Below are 17,556 nucleotides of genomic sequence, written 5' to 3' on the forward strand. Positions count from 1 at the left end.
CAATTGTGTTTCTAACTGTAACTACCTTGGACATTTTGGTATTCACAGACATTTTATTCCTTGTTTTAATCCTTTTTAAAGGATGGTTTATGATAAGCTACAGAACTTTGACAGGTGTTCTCAAATACAAGTTTCTGATAACTTTGGAGATTGTAACATCAGAATAAAGGAAAAATGTACAGGATTCAAGAAGAGCTGATATGTTCATGAATATCAAGCAAAACAAGAACTAAATGTATTGAACTCAGAAAACTGAAACAATATTTTAAACTTTTGCTTGGAATATTGCTGATCCTTGTTTTGTTTTCAGAGTCATGGAAACATATTTTGAACTATTTACAGCCTTTAATAACTAAGTAAGGTATACTCCTATGAACAAAATTTAGAGCATGTTTATTTCGCTCTGCCTGGTTCCTCTAGAATTTGGAAATTATCTGTGAGTATTCTTAACTTATGGCCATGTGGTTCTTTGCATCAGTGCAATAAGAATCCATTTTTGTTTTGCAGCAGGACACAATTGGAGAAACTGGTTATTTTACCAAGGCTTTGACTGGAAGGGTATTCTTCCCTTTAAGGAGTCAAGCTCAAGTTGCAGAGCCAATAAAAGGCCCTTGGCGAAAAACAAATTGGCCTCATACTCTTGCCTATGCAGTCCTTGTACAGGGTTCCTGACCTGTGGTAAATACAGAATGTCACTTTCTAACAGACCTAGGAGCTCCAAGTTCATCTTGGGATGTTAAGAGGAGAGGCTCATCCAACTCACAGGTATTTGAGGATAAAAACCCATGGCTGGGCTCAGCTTTAAAAGGTTTTATTGGGCTGGGCATGGTGGCTCACGCCTGTAATCCCAGCACTTTTGGAGTCCAAGCTTGGCAGATCACAAGGTCAGGAGATCAAGACCATCTTGGCTAACACAGTGAAACCCTGTCTCAACTAAAAAATACAAAAAATTAGCCAGGCATGGTGGTGGGCACCTGTAGTCCCAGCTACTCAGGAGGCTGAGGCAGGAGAATGGTGTGAACCTGGGAGGTGGAGCTTGCGGTGAGCCAAGATTGCGCCACTGTACTCCAGTCTGGGTGACAGAGCGAGACTCTATCTCAAAAAAAAAAAAAAAAAAAAAAAAGAGGTTTTATTTGTGATTCTGTATGGAACAAAGTTCCATCAAAGCCAATCCAAAAGGCTTATGTAGGAATAGTTATTCTGGCTGCATTTTCTGCAAATAATCAGGCCAAGTATAAGAATAAAGTCTATTTTGCAAACAACTCAGTCTTATCATGATTTTTTTTTATAAAAATGAGGACTGGAGAGATTGAAATTATGTTTCAAAACTTACCATAAGTTTGTCATTAAATTCTAAACTCATTAGTTGTTTTTATGTTTTTGCCTACATTTTTATACTAACCCTGTTTGTTCCTGTGAACCAACCAGCAATCTCTCACTACAGCTCAGAAAGAAAAAGAAGGATGGGTAATGTGAAAATCTGGATCAATATTCTAGTTCTGAGCAATTATCCTGCAAATCCTGCCAGGCTATGGGAATAAATACAATGCCCATCACTTGGAGGATTCCTTTTGGAAAAGTAAGACCAAGGGAGCTAACAAAAGCCAAACACAATGCACCTAAATCCTAGCAAGCATAACTATAGCTACCAGTTATCTTTATGTGTCACAAGACATCCTTTTCTCTCCCTTGTTGGAGGAGGACTCAGTTCCACAGTTTCACCTCAGCATTTGGCTATGATAATGAGTTCATACAACCCCACCCCTTGAGACATATTTTTGTCCCAAACTCAATTCTAAGCTTCCAGTCAAAGCCCTAGGAAAGAAAACTGGATCTGAAGGATCCAGAGGCAGACGATGATGAATGTTAAAAGGCACAGCACGGATGAGTATGGCTATTCCTGCCAATTAAGCCAAGCTTCCCATTTCATGCATAAAAGCCATGCTAGTATCCATGGGCATAAATGAGGTCTAGGTAATTCAAGGCTACTGACAGCAGGGTACACAGGGTGTACATGGGTAAGAGTGAATAATTCCCACCTCCCTACCTGCCCTGTTAACATGGGTGAAAGCCATTTTAACACCCATGGTGGCACTTGCCAAGGTTGCCAGGACTTGGGGATGTAAGGACAGAAGAGGGAAACAGATGCTCTTCCTTCTCTCCCTTAGGTACCCTGGGTATCTGCTAGAAGAAGAAGGGAATCAGAGATGCCTGCTCTCCTCTTTCTAGATGGGTAGCCATTCATCTTCAGTCTGTACCCCTTTCAAATGCATCCTGAAGCCCTGGGACTCCTTTGAAAAAAATGCCTTCTTTTTTCCCTCTCTCCTTCTCTGTCTTCTCTTCACACATAGGTAATTATGTCTTCATACTATGGGACACTTCCCTCAGATGCATCCTCTAAACTGGAAAGAGTTAGTTTCCCAAAGCTTAAACTGGTTGGCTTAGGATTGGGCTCAGAAACCCAGAAGAAGAGAACCCAGAAACTCAACATGCTGTCAAAAGGGTAAAGTTTTTTACCAGTCAGATTTTTGGCCTCCCTCTCTCTGTGAAAACCAGTAAAAGGTCTCAGGATTTTTAAACTTTCCTCACTCCTCCCCTTGTTTCATTCTGATACATTTTCTAATAACCCAGTTTGTCTTTTCTTGCCTTCAAGCCATCAAACTCCAAACGGTCATGCAACTGGAGCCTCCGGTGATGGTCCCTTTTGCCAGGGACACTGAGATAGGCCTCTGAGGGAGCTCTGACTGCCATTTCCCCAAAACAGCCCTTCCCTGTCAGCAGGAAACAGTTAAGGATCAGTCTTCATCCTCATCCTTGTCCTTATTCTAATGGCAGTTAGATGCACTTCTTTACAGGAAGGAATGAGACAGCCAGGTGGGAAGGGGTCCCCAGAGAAACTTCAACCAACATGAACAGTGGGAGGAATGCACACTGTGGTGGAGCCATGGAAGTCCACACCATTTGCAGAGGGGAAGAGCCTGGCTCCTCCTCTTCCTGGTTGGTACCTGAGATTCAATCTGTGAAGCAGGAAGCCTATACTAGTAAGACTCTTGCTCTGCTGAGAGTCCCTGTTTCCCCCTTTTTTTCCTTTTTGCCCAACAAATTCCATTTTTTTCACCCTTCGAAGTATCTGCGAGCCTGATATTTCATGGTTATGTGACAAGGACCCCATTTTTAGCTGAACTAAGGAGAAAGTCCTACAACAATTGAATGAATATACTAAAAGTCATTGAATTGTACACTTTAGATGCATTTTATAGTATGTAAATTATATCTCACTAAATATAGATACATATTTGATGATATGTGTTTTCTCTATATAACTATATATAATATAGATGATAAATCATACATATGTGTGTGTGTGTATGTGTATATATATATATACACATACACACACACACACACACACACACACATATGTACATCTATATAATAAAGTAAAACAAGTTTGGGATGACCTTAGAGTCCTATTTCATTGGAGACTATAGTGTTAAAATAAATGTGTTATGTTGTGCCTGCCTTGTTTGCTGTGAAATCCTAATCTTTGTGGGCCCAACTGAACCAAGAAAACTGAGAGTTGCCTTGCGTGCCCTGAAACACAGGATCAGAAAAATATATGACTAGTGGGGGCTTCAGTTTCTCTGTGGTAAAATGAAGATTGTTCCATTTGCAACCACTAGGTTGGAATGAAGATCACTGTTACGTTAAATAATAGTACCAGTAGTATAACAATTATTCTGTCATAGACCAGGCAATGCCATTTAATTCCTGATTTAGGTCATTTAATTCATATGGTGGTAAGCATAATTGTTTAATTGCACAGTGCAGCACACAGCAATTCAATATGCCAAGACACCAGGTTACAGCAGAGAAAGATTTAATTGTAGGGTCACCTAACAAGGAGATAAGAGAAACCTTTAAATCTATCTCTCTAAGGAATTTGGACTCAGGGTTTTTAAGGTTTGGAATGGGCCAAAACATGGAGGTTATTGATTGGTCAAAGAGTACAGAGTCATGGAATCTGGAGATGAAAAAGCCATATTCTCATGCTGATCCTGTTCCTCTGTGGAAGGTCTTCAAATTGGTTGCTGGAATAAGAGATCTGCAAAACATCCTAAGGGATCCTTAAGCAAAAGTCTTTCTAGTGTGAGAGATCCTGTGAATAGAAACAATAAGGATGCGAATCAACTCTTAAATAGTTTTTGACCCCAATGTCAAAAATCCTATCTATAGGAACGATGGGTATGCAAATGTTCAGAATCTAGTGTTAAGTGACCTTTAGCAACAAGGGATGAGGCCAAAGTGCAGCCTGATTAATGCTTAATTATAACTATATTTCTGTCCAAAACCCAGTATGCAATTCTTGTCAACCCTCTGGAGGTGGTTTCATGATAATCCTATAAAATATATATTATCCTCGTTTTACACATTCAGAAACTCAGGCACAATGAGGTAGAAAGACTTGCCCAAGAGAAGATCATGGGCATGTCTGGGGAGGACAGTCTCTCAGGAAGCCCCATGATACCTACCTCTTGGTATTCACACCCCATGTAATCTCCTCTCCAGAAGTGTGTACAGGCCTGTGACTTGCTTCTAAGCAACAGAATGCTGAGAAGGTGATGAAATGTAAATTCCATGATGATTTTATGTAAGATTATAATGCTTGTGATCTGAGAGACCAAAATACACACCCCTTTATCAACTAGGATAGACCCTAAGGTTACAGAATCAAAAGATACCTACAGATAGAGGGTTTAGGGCTTGGTTGGCATGAATGGCAACTTCCTAAATTCCTACAGCTACAAGAGAACCACACTCTTGCTAAACTCCCTAACAATGAAGCTATCAGACCCTTCTAACTCTGGTTTACAACCCAGATCACTAAAACTCTGATTAGAAGGAGGACTGGCCTTACAAACACTCTCTCCTGATAAGCAACTGTAGACCTCAAGCCAGTTTCAGCAGAGACTGCACAAACTGTCTTTGTATCCTAGACTTTATATTTACCTTTTGATGTAAAGAGCCAAATTCTGTCTCATCTTAATGCTAAAACCCTGCCCCAGTGTGAACATGGGATGTACGTTACATGTATGTTTACCATCGTGCACGTGTTCAATCCCCTCATAAATACGTATACCTTTCCTCAAACCTGCTAAATACGTATGACTCTATTATGTAATACAGACCCTGTAAGGCCGAATAACGTCAGTCTCTGGTGAACTCCAGAGACTGTCTCTTCCAGGTTTGTAAACTGCTATCACAGATGAAGCTCTCCCTTCTGAGAGACAGGATTAGCTGGATTTCATAGGCCAACTAAGAATCCCTAAGCCTAGCTGAGAAGGTAACTGCATCCACTTTTAAACACGGGGCTTGCAACTTAGTTCACACCCAACCAATCAGGTAGTAAAGAGAGCTCACTAAAATGCGAATTAGGCAAAAACAGGAGGTAAAAAAATAGCCAATCATCTATCGCCTGAGAGCACAGCGGGAGGGACAATGATCGGGATATAAACCCAGGCACTGGAGCCAGCAATGGCTACCCTCTTTGGTCCCCTCCCTTTGTATGGGAGCTCTGTTTTCACTCTATTTCACGCTATTAAATCTTGCAACTGCACTCTCTTCTGGTCTGTGTTTGTTATGGCTCGAGTTGAGCTTTCGCTCACCATCCACCACTGCTGTTTGCTGCCGTCGCAGACCCGCGGCTGACTTCCATCCCTCTGGATCCGGCAGGGTGTCCACTGTGCTCCTGATCCAGTGAGGCACCCATTGCCACTCCCAAAAGGCTTGCCATTGTTCCTGCAGGGCTAAGTGCCCGGGTTCATCCTAATCGAGATGAACACTAGTCACTGGGTTCCACGGTTCTCTTCTGTGACCCACGGCTTCTAATAGATCTATAACACTCACTGCATGGCCCAAGATTCCATTCCTTGGAATCCATGAGGCCAAGAACCCCAGGTCAGAGAACAGGAGGCTTGCCACCATCTTAGAAGCAGCCCGCCACTATCTTGGGAGCTCTGGGAGCGAGGACCACTGGTAACACTTCTACTATTCAGCTATCCTGGTGATCTTTCAGATAACATACTCTTCTTGGGAGCTGATTCTTTTCTCTGATGGCTATGATGTAGAAAGTGGCAATGTTGTGTAGGTTCACACGGCAAAAAACTTAGGAAAGGAACTTAGGGAGGCAGTCTCTAGCCAACAGTTAGCCAAAAAAAAAAAAAAAAAAAAAGAAAGTAAAAAAAGTCCCCTCCCTCAGTCCTACTGTAAATGCCCAGTGGGTTCACCTTGCTCACTGCCTACACAGAGCCGATTTATCAAGACAGGGAAATTGCAATAGAGAAAGAATAATTTATGCAGAGATGGCTGTGCAGGAGACAGGAGTTTTATTATTACTCAAATCAGTCTCCCTGAAAACTCAGGGATCAGAGTTTTCAAGGATAATTTGGTGGGTAGGGGGCCAGTGAATTGGGAGTGCTGATTGGTTGGCTCTGGAATGAAATCATAGGGAGTTGAAGCTGTTCTTTTATGTTGAGTCAATTCCTGGGTGGGGGCCACAGAACTGGTTGGCAGGTCCAGGTGAGGCCATCCAGTTGTTAGAAATGCAAAAATTTGAAAAGGCATCTCAAAAGGCCCACTTTAGGTTCACAACAGTGATGTTACCTTTAAGAATAATTGGCAAAGTTGCAAATTTTATGACTTCTGGAAAAACGGCTGGTAATATTTAGAATTCCAGCTCCTCTCATTCTAACTTGGTGGCTGGTGGCCTTTCATTAATTTTACAATTAACAGTTTAGCTTTTGGGAAGGGCTATTATTTAAACTATAAACTAAATTCCTTCCCAAGCCTAGTTCAGCCTACATGCAGGAATGGACAAGGACAGTTTAGAGGCTAGAAGCAAGATGAAGTTGGTTAGGTCTGATATCTTTCACTGTCATAATTTCTTAGTTATCGTGTTTGCAAAGGAGGTTTCACTATAACCACAAGGAACTGAATTCAGCGAACCTCCACATGAGGCTGGAAGTGGATCCTTTCCCAGTTGAGTCTTGAGATGAGGCTACAGCCCTGGCTAATACCTGGCTTGCAGTCTGAGACCTTAAAGCAGAGGACTCAGCAAATCCATGCCCAGACTCCTGATCCAGAGAGACTGAGAAAATAAATCTGTGTTATTTTAAGCCATTAAGCACATGTAGAAACCAAAAATAAAATTCTAAGGCCCCCCAGCCATCTGAATGGACTTCCTCCTCAGCCAGGCCTCTTAAAATTTAACCTGAGAGTCTGTTTCAGGCCATGCTGGAAAGTGGGGGTCGAACATACCTCATTATACCTCTTCAGCATTAACATCAACACAGACTTTAAGTCTGATAAGAAATATTTTGCAACTTATTCTCCCTGAAGCCTGCTAGCTAAAAGCTTTGTTTGCATGATTATACTTTGGTCTCCACAGCCTCTTATCTTAACCTAGACATTTTTTTCTGTTTGATACCAGATCTTTAGAGAAATTCAACCGTCAACCAGAAAACGCTCAAATTTACTTTTAGCCTGGAAGACCCCACCTTGCCCACCACCCCACTTTCAGTTGTCCCGCCTTTCTGGACGAAACCAATGTATTTCTCAAATTGATTGATTGATGTCTCATGTCTCCCTAAGATATATAAAACCAAGCTGCACACCAACATCTTGGGCACATGTTCTCTGGACCTCCCGAGGGCTGAGTCATGGACCATGGTCACTGATACTTGGCTCAGAATAAATCTTTTCAAATATTTTACAGTTTCACTCTTCGTTGACACATGGTAGTTAGTTATTCAACAACACTAGACTAATATATGCACCTCATGAGAACAGGGGCTTCCAGAGTCTACAGCTGCATTGCACATAAAATAACCACTGGCCACATGTGGCTACTGTAATTGCAAAATTGTATTTTAATTTACTTAAATTTTACTAACATGTAACTAAAAATTTACCTTCTTCCTTGTGCTAGCTACATTTTAAGTGCTTAATAGTCATGAGTGGTTAGCATCCTCAGAATGGAATACAATCAATTCTCATTATTCATGATAGTTATATTCTATAAAGTCACCATGAGCACTGCATTAATGAATACTGAACATTCCCTCCTAGCAGAAATACTGAGTTAGGTTCCTGTGAGCCTATGGTCATAAAGTTATCATCAAGCAATCATTATATAACCTTGTGTTATGTATTTCTGTTTAAAACACCTTATTTGATATATATATATGTATATATACATATATATATATATTATTGATTCATTGACATTGAACTCATGGCCAACAGCCCTATAGCTCATGCCTGGATGAATCTGATCTAATCCACTTATTTTCTCCAAAAGGCACAACACAGCTTTCTTGTGCTTAGGAATATTAGACAGCACTTTAGCACTATACTTGGGCACTATTTAAATAGTGAAATCACCAAAAAAGAGTGCAAAAATATGAACAACATGGCACTAAAGAGACCTAAAATCAGATAGAGTATAAGAGCTGAAAACAAGAAGACAGAATGAAGCCTTGTTCAATCTCAGCTTGGAATGTACATATCTGGTAACTCACATTTTTCACTCAAATTCATCCATGAATGATCACAAAAGCCCTGTGAGTATTGACTTTGGAGAAATAAATTTGACAAATAAATTTTAGCGATTGGGCAAATTTGCAAATTTGGAATCCATAAATAATGAGGATGGATGATATTTCCATCTTTGCACAAATTTTTATTGGATTTATTGGTCTAGGGAATCCAGTAGATTTTTCTTACTTTTAGTATCTAAACTTGTAAAGACAGCCAGCCAACCCAAGGCCTTGGGGAAAAATAGAGTAAAAATGACATGCATAGGGAAAGGAGCTGCTCCTGAACCCAAACCCGATCTACTTGCACATCATAATGGGATGACAACATTTCTTATTTCATAAACTGATTTATCTTCAGAAGCCAATATTATTTCTAAGACCTTAGAAAACTGTTGGGCTTTGCCAGGAGTTTTGGCAAGATAAGCATTCTTTCTTCCCTGATGTATTTAGCTTCAGATTTTTACTCACCTCTCATAATTGCATTGTAATTTCCTAAGAAGCTTTGCTTAAAGTCTTTTTTTTAAGTTTCATGAAGATAATAAGCAATATTATTCAAGTTCAGCATTTGTGTAATGTTTTAACTCTAGATAAGTTGTCCTCAAACTTGTAGGCACATCACCATGTTCAGATGAGTAAAATGCAGGTGCCTAGGTGTCTTCCTCAAGTACTGTGATTCAGTGGATTTTTGGGAAGTCTTAGAATATACATTCTAACAAGCTTGCCAAATGGCTGTGATATAGGAGGTCCTGGTACCAAATTCTGAAAAAGCATCATTGCTGATGATGCAGAGGAATCCTCAGAGGCAGGACCCACACAAATAATGGCTTACAAGTAGCTTAAGAAAATAGTTTGTAAAATATACACAAAAGGTAGAAAATAGTTTCAAAACCTAGACACAAAAGACTGTGATTTTACTGAGCTTCCAGATCAACAAGAACCTAGATTGTATTTTCAAGTGTTGAAATTTTGGAATTATGTTAATGGTCCCTAGATGACAGCACAAAATACTTACCAATTGAAACTTCTTTGGGAATCCATCATATTTGCTCCCAAGGGATGCCTCATATGCCTGTGTGAGTCCTTGAGAATGGCATTGAGGGTCTGAGCAAGTTTATAGCTCAACCGTACATTCTGGGCTCTCAGAAAGTGTCTGTCTCTTCCTTAACCCTGCTATAAAATGTATCTCCAGTGCTTTGTTCTGTAGTTGGTCTAAATATGCATTCATTAAAAATGTGTTGAATTGGATCAAATCTTCCTTTCCCTGTTCACCTTCCTGTGGTCAGGTCATTAAGCAGTAAATTAATCAGAACAACCCAAATTGGTGAGGAGAAAACATAAATAAATTATCCAGATAACCTGAGAGAAGTGTGTGGGTTGCCTGCATTCTCAAAATTACTTCCCCAATCACCATTTTATTCAGCATGTGTTAGATAAGCTTTAATCTAACAAACTTTCAATAGCATTGTTATAAGAAACAATCCTCCCTTTGATTCTGAGTTCATGGAGACTACACAGTGGTAAGGTCATTCTCTTTGAGAGTTCTAATGCAAGAAAATCTTTTATTGGTGTTAGACACATGTACTAATTGAACTATTTCTTCTGACCTTGATTACAAACCCCACGATGCCCCGAATAGATTTGCCTTCGAAACTACCTTGACAAGGTTTACAAATCAATTTCCCTCACAGAGATTGGCTGGGATTTTGTTTGGAAAGAGGTTTTCCTTCTTTTCTTTTTTTTTTTTTTTGCTCATTTTGTTCCTTCCTGGCATCAATCTGAACAGCATCCTGAGAACAATGCTACACCTAATTTGCTTCTGCAAATGAGAGCAATTAAAATAACTCGACAAAAATGATGAAGGCTCTCGGATGATTTAAAGGCCAAGAATGAGGTACAATGACTCTGTTTATTCCTTTATCATCTGGCTTGCCAGCAGCCCAGGAGTTCAGGTGTTAAGTGCTTCCAGCCTAGTTGTGACTTGCATGGTCCAGCTCCTTACTGAGACACACAGCTGTTGGTCTGAACTTTAGTACTGAAGGAGCATGGGCCAGGCACTGCCAGGTCATCTTTATCCAAAAACATATGCAGCCAAACTGCAGGGATCTGCTTCTGAACTGGTATTCCCAGTTTAGGAGTGTGTGTGTGTGTGTGTGTGTGTGAGTGTGTGTGTGTTTTCTCAACTGCCTCTTGGTACAGAGACAGCATGTGTACTAGAAAGAGCTACTTGAATAGATGGGGCACATAGTTTGATATATCTGGATTCTAACCTAATATTGATCACTTATCTTTGGGTTCTTAGGGCTCTATTAACCTGTAACAACCTATTTCCTTAGATATGACACTGAACTTCATGAGCGTTTGACCTGTGCCATTCTCTTCTCTACCTCACCTTGTCCCACTCTGTGAGTTACTCTCCTTGCTGTGGCTTTAGTTTAGCACCTCCAATAAGTCAAGTTCTTTTCTACATCAAGACATTTGCCCATGCTATTCCTCTTACTTACAACCCACCTCCCACCCCCACCTCACCTAACACCCTACCTGACTAACTCAAGTCTCAGCTTAAATGCCACTTACTTACACAGGTCTTTTTTGACACCCCACCCAAGCCAAAATTAAGTTTACTCTCACTGCATATTCATCAATAGGTTCCTTGTATTATATGGTGGTGGCACTCATTACAGTTTGTAAACAAATATACATATATAGTAGTCACCCACATTCTTTATCATATCTTCCTATCTCCTTGTCTTCATTTTCTTCATGGTGCTTATTAATTTCTTACATTTTATATTGCAGTTAATTATAGGGTACTCTTTCCCAGAATATATGTTTTATGAACATAGGGACCTTGACTGTTTTATTCACAACTACAGTTCCCGTGCTGGGTACAAAGGCCCTGGCATAAAGGCAGAGTTCAAAACACGTGTGTAGGTTGGATGGATGATTGGGTTAATCCTGGGTAATTATCCACTTAGCAAAGTAGTTCTGAAGATCAGAGATGATCCATAAAAACACCTAATGCAGTGAGAGGCACTTGTAGTACTCAAATAAAAGGTGCTTATCATTACTGATATTAATAAAGAGGCATATAACAAAGAAGATAGGAAGCATTTCTTCTAAACAACCACATATTTCTGGAGTGTGAACACATCTAGTATAATATGCTATACCATCTGAATAGTTCAGCAAAATTTATGTTGCAACCCTTCATCTGTGCCACCTCCCTCCTCAAGGTTCATACCTGCTCTAGCACCTTGAACAAAGCAAAGTTCATCAGGCAGCCATATTGTTTCATTCCCCTGGGGCTTTGGATTCCTCTGCCTGAAATAACCCACATGTGGTAAGCTGAGGCAATATATAAAATGATTTTGGCCTTTATTTCACCCCACAATTAAGGACATACCAATTACATTAGGTTGGTGCAAAAGTAATTGTGGTTTTTGCCATTACTTTCAATGGCAAAAACCACAATTACTTTTGCACTAAATTAATAGGAGAGTTTCAGAGCATCTCCACTTCTAGTCAAGGCCAACTGAAACACAGCCACGTCAAACTCTTGATAAATTGTTGGCAGCTTTTACTGATAACAACACGTTACTTTTATCTTTTTCTCCTTAATTTTTAGAGCCATCCTCAATTAAGCTTGTGAAAGGTCTCTGTATTAAAGTGTTAGAATTGTCTACAATCTTTAATCTTTCTAAAATGCCAAATCATAACTTATTTTTTCTCTCTTTTTTAATGTTTCTAAATTGAAAAGATATAGAAAGGATAAACCAGGGAAATATTGTGAAATACAGTGTCCATAATGGGGGCTTTCATGTTTGAGCTGGGGTAAATAAAAGAAAAATCATTAAATGGGAATTTAGTTTTGATAATGGAAATATTACTTTCTCCATTGACCATATTTTTTCTTACTACGTTAGCTGTACCTTAGCAACTAAGCATCACAAGATCTCTCTTGCAGAAGGAAACTGAGATCCAGAATAATTAAGTGGTTAGTTATTAAAAGCACTTCCATCCCTGGTTCCTACCAAGGGCTTATCTTTAAATGAAAGTGTTGGTCGGGCATGGTGGCTCACTCCTGTAATCCCAGCACTTTGGGAGGCCGAGGTGGGTGGATCACCTGAGGTCAGGAGTTTGAGACCAGCCTGGCCAACAGGGTGAAACCCCATCTCTACTAAAAATATAAAAATTAGCTGGGCATGGTGGCAGGTGCCTGTAATCCCAGCTACTCGGGAGGCTGAGGCAGGAGAATCACTTTAATCCAGGAGGCAGAGGTTGCAGTGAGCCAAAATTGCACCATTGCACTCTAGCCTGGAGGACAAGAGCAGGACTCCATCTTAAAAAAAAAAAAAGAAAAGAAATTGTCTTCATGGTGCAGTTTTTAAGTGTAGTTAGACACAATGCTAGTGGGATGTCATGCTGTGGCTTGCTAAAATAGGATAGCAATTCAAATGCCCAAAAGAATTAGGCTGGTGATGAGTCTGAGTGATGCTGACCATGTTAAGGAAAAAGTTCATTTTCCACTTAACTCTATTACAATAAAAAAAAAATGTCCATTCAGTGACAAATGGCAATGGACAATTGACATCAAGACTTGGGGAAAATAGGGAGTGATAGAGACTCTGGCTAATGGGAACAGCAAGCCTAATTTGCAGGAGGCAACTATTAAGCTCCAGCCAATTGTCTCACGAAGATGAGCCTTATGTTTTCAAATCTACATGTGCTTTGAAATCAGCCAGAAATCTAGATTTTTGCATGAAATTTCCCAATTTCAATTATTGCTTTCAGTTAATTATGGTTAATTACAATGTGCTTATCTGTAAATATCTTGAGTACTTCGAATGCTTCAGAGTCATGAAATCTTGCTCATTTTCTCTGTCATTTAGCATAATCAGATGTTGAATCCAGAATCTCCAACGTGCATGGTAACAGTGAGTTCTTTTAGAAGAGGCTAACTGCACAACATGAGAGCCAAGTGAAGTGCATTGTTCACTTGAGTGAAGGCTGTGTAGATAGCTGCTCAGAAGTGATTCCAGCCTAACTTATTCCATGCACCCCTCACAAATCCTTTCCCACCCCCTTGGGATCTTGGACTATCACTGAGATTCCCATCTCAGAAGGTAATGTCATTCCTGAAATGTGGTGCTCACCTGCTCCCAAACCATAACTTGGATGTGCATTTAACTTCAACCCCCAGTTCTTTAGCAATCTTCATCACCAGGGTTCTGGTGGTGATGCCAATGCGTCTGACTTAGCACTATTTCCATTCTTGGTTTTGTGCATTTTGTGGGCCCTATCAGTCCAGGAACACATATTTATTGGTTCCAGATAATATTCTTACATTCTTTGATAATTTTGTTTCCTCCTGATTTTTCTTCTCTTTCTAGGCCTTCTGTTAGTTGAACACTTCTTGGATGGATCCTCCCAATATTATATATTTTTTATTCCAATTTTTCATCTGTATGCCTATTTATTTTATTTTCTGAGAGATTTCACAATCTTTACCTTTACCCTTCTATTTTTTTTGAGACAGAGTCTCGCTTTGTTGCCCAGGCTGGAGTACAGTGACGCGATCTCAGCTTACTACAACCTCTGCCTCCCGGGTTCAAGCAATTCTCCTGTCTCAGCCTCCCAAGTAGCTGGGACTACAGGCGCCCACCACCATGCCCAGCTAATTTTTGTATTTTTCGTAGAGACGGGGTTTCACCATATTGGTCAGTCTCGTCTCGAACTCCTGACCTCAGGTGATCCACCCACCTGGGCCTCCCAAAGTGCTGGGATTACAGGCGTGAGCCACCGCACCGGGCCTATTTGCTTTTTTTAATCCTGATGATTATATTTTTAGAGAATTTCTTATTTTTTGTTCCCTCTTAAAGACAGGATGATATTCTCTCATAAATCCAATACCATTTCTTCTCTCTAACATGCTAGTTATCTTTTAGGCTTCCCTACCATCCCTGTTCTCATATTTTTGTTTTTCTGTTTTGTAAGTTCTTTTTTTTTTTTTTTTTTTTTTTTAGAGGAAGTCTCGCTCTGACGCCCAGGCTGGAGTGCAGTGGCGCTATCTCGGCTCACTGCCAGCTCCGCCTCCTAGGTTCACGCCTTTCTCCTGCCTCAGCCTCCCGAGTAGCTGGGACTACAGGCGCTTGCCACCACGCCTGGCTAATTTTTTGTATTTTTTTAGTAGGGACGGGGTTTCACCGTGTTAGCCAGGATGGTCTCGATTTCCTGACCTCGTGATCCGTCCACCTCGGCCTCCCAAAGTGCTGGAATTACAGGCTTGAGCCACTGCGCCCGGCCAGTTCTTTATCTGTTTTATTGTCTCTTACTGTTTCCCAAATTGCAGGCTTCCTTTGAATGTCTAGTGGTGTTTTGTTGTCTGCCCATTTTCAGAGTGGGGCAGAAATCTGCGTGAGAGTTCCATATGTTCACGGGGAGCAGGGAGAGAGAACTTGTTGAATGGTGGGCATCTCTGTAGGATGATTGGGTGGGCAGGGGACTAGCTGCTTCACTAGGGGGTCTTCCAAAGTCAGGGTCCCCACACAAGAGCTCCCAACCTTCTTGCCTTGGATGGTGGTGATGGGAGTGAGGGAGTGAATCTGACCCTCTGCTCTCAAAGCTGAACTACAACATGTGGCTGAGTGGTCAGGTGCAGTGTCTCATGCCTGTAATCCCATCACTTTGGGAGGCCAAGGCAGGCGGATCACCTAAAGTCAGGAGTTCAAGACCAGACTGGCCAACATGGCAAAACCCCATCTCTACTAAAAATACAAAAATTAACCATGCGCAGTGGTGGACGCCTGTAATATTAGCTACTCGGGGGGCTGAGGAAGGAGAATTGCTTGAGCCCTGGAGGCAGAGGTTGCAGTGAGCCGAGATCACACCCCTGCACTCCAGCCTGGGTGACAGAGCGAGACTCCATCTCAAAAAAACAAACAACAACAACAACAAATAAAATGTGGCTGAGTCTGTCATCATTCAATAGGTCTTTATTTAAACTGTTTGTGCTCAGTCTGGTGCCTCTTGCTAGGTTTCCACGGAGCTTGTTTAGAACATGTCTGATTCAATTCCTCCACATCCAAACAAAAACAAAATAGAGGCTGCCCATTGAAATCTGAATGTCAGGTGGCCAAAGAATATTTTTAGCATAAATATGTCCCAAGCAATTATTTATAATATGAAATTCAAATTTAATTGAACCTTCTGTATTTTATCTGGATCCAGGGGATGAGGGGAAGAGAAGGGTAGTTAGCTGGCTGCATCAGTGTGGAAAGTGGCAGGGATCTGGGGGAGTCTGTGGTTCCTTCTACCAACTTTCAACCAATCCCTTGTTGGCCCAACTCTTCACCCCAACCCTCATAGCACATGGTGCAGACAAATCTTCTGCCCCTTCTGGAATTCTACAAGGGAGCTTGGCTTCCTCTCATTGGCATGGCCCTCTGTGAACTTTCAGCATTCAGATTTCTCTGTGCTGTTACCATATTTTATTTCATCTAAGATGCAGTTGATTATAGAATACATTATTCATTGTCTAATAAATAATTTAGAAGGAAAAATGCTGCCAATTACAACTGTAAGATACCACCAATTGTAAGAGCCATTCTGATTTCAGAAACATTAAAATGTTAAAAGGATGCATGTTTTAGAACTGATGAAATATGCCAATTCCTCCATTGTCTCCCACTCTTGCCAAAATAAATTAACATCTCTTATTTACTATGATCTCTTATTTCATCTTTGTTGCCCTTTTAGATTCTTCTCTTTTTCTGAAAGTCTATATTTTTTTCTCATTTTAGAGGAATCTCAGGGGATAGTAGAGTTTTATGCATGTGGTTATTCTTCTTTCTCTACTGTTTAATTGAATGGAAATTTTAGATCAATCTGTGGTTTGGTATAAGGAGGGATGAGCTCTGGTGACATGTTTCCTTCTATTCCTACCAGATGTGTGGCAGCACTGTGGAGAGGACAGCATGCCAAGATTGCCCGCCCAGGCCTGCTCCAGCCTCAGTCAGCCACAGCCAAGCCCCCTCCAGATAACACAGCTCTGGCCACAGCTGATATAGCCTAGAGAATAATTTACTCCCACCCCTCTGTGCTGAGTCGCTGTAACTATTTCAGGCAGAACAGAACCTATAAGGTGTGAGCAGATCATTTTAAAGGGCAGGACGTCAGGTGATGAGCCCCCATGCCAAGCCACACAGCAGGGATGTCAGGAGCAATTTATCTTGCTCTATTCTTTATGTACATCTCCCAAAATCTCAGCTTTTGGAGTTCTCTTTTTATCCTTGCAACTCATCTCTTCCATCCTGCTTGGGGTTTCTCTTATTTTCTTTCCCTGAGTTGGACTTTTGTTTTCTCTCTTTCATTCATTCAACTATGTACCCTGGGACTGTTCTTGGCACTGGGAACACAGCAGTGACCAAAACAGGCAACAATCACCACTCACAGGGAGCTTGTATCCAGGAGTGACAGGGAGACAGAATAAAAGGGTAAAGTATATGATATGTTAGAAAGTGATCAGTGCTATGGGAAAAAAGAGCCTTCAAGAAGAGTGGGCAGGTCAGGAGGCAGGGGATTCCTATTTTAAACAGGGTGGTCTGGGAAATTCTCATCAAGTGGAGACCTTTGAGGAAAGGCCTAAAGGAGTGAGGGAGTGAGCCAGGTGATCACCTGGGGAGTGAGAGGGCAGCATTCCAGGCAGAAGGAACAGCAAATACAACTGCCCTGGGGCAGAAACATGCAGGGAAAGTCAAGGAAGAGCCTGGGCAGCATTCCAGGCAGAAGGAACAGCAAATACAACTGCCCTGGGGCAGAAACATGCAGGGAAAGTCAAGGAAGAGCCTGGGCAGCATGGGTGGGAGGGGCAGGCAAAGGGCAGAGTGATAGGGAGGGGATGAGGGTGGGGTGTCCAGATCAGGTAGGGCTGAGTCATTATTGTAATGTTTCCTAGGGTTTC

At 41.1% G+C, this 17,556-nt stretch overlaps 1 long non-coding RNA gene across 1 annotated transcript in view; it reads left to right on the plus strand.

Annotated features, from left to right (window-relative positions):
* Nucleotides 1-2,347: 2,347 nt before the first annotated feature.
* Nucleotides 2,348-17,556, plus strand: part of LOC105738812 — a 63,399-nt gene continuing 48,190 nt past the window's right edge. Inside the window, exon 1 of the long non-coding RNA XR_001114665.1 lies at nucleotides 2,348-2,787. This is a non-coding gene — a long non-coding RNA (uncharacterized LOC105738812). The remainder of the gene's footprint in view (nucleotides 2,788-17,556) is intronic.

The sequence above is a fragment of the Nomascus leucogenys genome, chromosome 21, assembly GCF_006542625.1.
Source record: "Nomascus leucogenys isolate Asia chromosome 21, Asia_NLE_v1, whole genome shotgun sequence".
NCBI lineage: Eukaryota > Metazoa > Chordata > Mammalia > Primates > Hylobatidae > Nomascus > Nomascus leucogenys.